Below are 2,296 nucleotides of genomic sequence, written 5' to 3'. Positions count from 1 at the left end.
AAAATTGTGAATTTTTTCAAATTTTTGAAATTTTTTTTTAAAATAAATAAACGAAAAATATATTGACTCAAACTTACCAATGTACAATGTGTCACGAGAAAACAGTCTCAGAATGGCCTGGATAAGTAAGTGTTCCAAAGTTATTACCACATAAAGTGACACGTCAGATTTGCAAAAAATTGCCTTTGCAGGAAGGTGAAAACTGACCCGGGGTAGAAAGGGTTAAGTTCTCTATTAAATTTCTTCTACCACTGCTGTGTGGACAAGCAGCCTTGCCAAAGATTGCAAGAGAAAGCTGAAACCGCTGTTAATTCCTTGCACACCCGCTCCAGTCCTGTACGATGTCTGTTTTTTAAATGGTAGACTCAGACATGCTTATCATTTTCTTCAGTGCAGCGCCGCTATCGTCTGCTTATTTTTCTAGCCAGTTTGCGCTCTTTAAAGCAATTCAACATTTATTCATAAAGCTTGTTCATCCAAGCTGTAGGCGGAATAGGAGGTTCATAAACAAAAACACACAAGTACTGTTATTCAAAGCTGCAAAGCTTTATTAAAATTGAGAAAAGCATCAAAATGTCTAAACAGTTTAAATATAACAATTGTTATTGTGTTCTACTGATATGTGAGGAAAAAGGGAAATGGCGAATGAAGGTTGTGCTTTTAAAAAAATCAACCTAGTAAACTGATGGTACAATGTCAATGTATCTTTTCTACCGACGGACGGTTCCGGACAGGAGTGAAGGTGAAACAAACCATGTCTTACTGTAATTAATCTCCTAACTCGTAGTGTCTTTCCCAGTATTTCTTTGCATTCCTGAGATGCTGAGGCCAGAAGTTAGTGTCCTAATTTTGATACTGTTGGAATGCTGCACATGGGTACTATGGACTGGCATAGGAAACAAATGCTAGATTTTATTCACACTGTTGATCTATTGGAAACCAACAGGAGGCAGGCTAGCTTCTGCTTTTAGATCTTATGGCTTTAGGCTACATGCCCATCTTGGTCGCAGTGTAGCGGTGCTAGTGAAGAAATGAATGGGGTTACAGCACAACTCGCGCATGTCACTGCTGCAACCCTAGAGTTGCAAAACATCCAACACTGGGTTTGTGGTTGTGGCAAACGTGTGACTTGCACTGCGACCCCATTTATTTCTACGCTAGCACTTCTACACTGCGATTCTTGAGGCACAAACAACTCTTACATGACCTATAGTACCACGTGGTCAAACCCTAAAATGAATGAGCCAGAGAAGGGGGGAAATAGTCGAAAGGGGCCTGCCAGGCTTAGCTTGGCTGACGGGTCTCTTGGTGTACACCAATAGGGGGAAGAACTCCCCGATTGGGGAGAAGCTGGAGGGGGCCGCCTGTGACTCTTCTCAACGTTCCTGGAACATTTTAAGCTATGTTTTCTATGAAACATCACAGCTCTTCACTTTAAAACGTAATTGTGGGTAACCAGAGAGCCTATCTGTATTGATGTCATGATCCTGATAGGTTCTGGCTTTAAAATGCTGAAGGGACATAAAATTGAGGTGTGCAGGTCCTCTATAGAATTCAGTAAGGCCTGTTAGTTCTTATTTTACAAAACCAGTTTTTAGCTGAACACAATAAATAAGAAACCCTGTCTAAAAAAAAAAGCATTACATAACGTGTACTAGTACTTCACTGCTATGGACCCTTAGATCATAATTCCCTATAGATCTCCTTGTACTGAAAAGTATAAAATGAGGTAACCAGTTTTGTCTAGAGGATCTGTATACCCCACTCTGTTTAGTCAATCAGACCCAAACCCCAGTCATAGCATTACACATTAAACAGATACACGATATGAAGGTTAAAGGAGCCACCAGTAGCAGCATACTGGGCATTTCCAGATAGTGTCAGGATATTCAGATTTACAAAAAGTTAAAGAATTTGCTGACTACATAGCCAGGTTTGGTCAACAATGGTGTTTCACCTTTTTTCAAGTTATTCCATTACTACAAGTACCTGTGGTTCTTGCTGATAAGAACAATGACAGACGCTGCTTCCATAAATGGTGGGTATTTGGTGGCTGCATGCCACCAGTTATATTGTCTTTGGATTATGCATATGGACTATCCACAAATGAGCGATCATGTCACAAAATCTGGCACTGCCTACAACAAATACCTAAAAAATGAATGTCCTATTCCCAACTATGAATAGGCTGTCAATACAGTCACGCCAGAGATTTATCCGCATAAATTAGTTTTAGATAGAGGAGGAGATGCTGAATATGATGGGAATATGTGTTACTTATGGTTCTACTCAGTAT

This window comes from Bufo bufo, chromosome 2 (assembly GCF_905171765.1).
Source record: "Bufo bufo chromosome 2, aBufBuf1.1, whole genome shotgun sequence".
In the NCBI taxonomy this organism is placed as follows: Eukaryota; Metazoa; Chordata; class Amphibia; order Anura; family Bufonidae; genus Bufo; species Bufo bufo.
Note: the sequence above shows the minus strand (reverse complement) of the source record.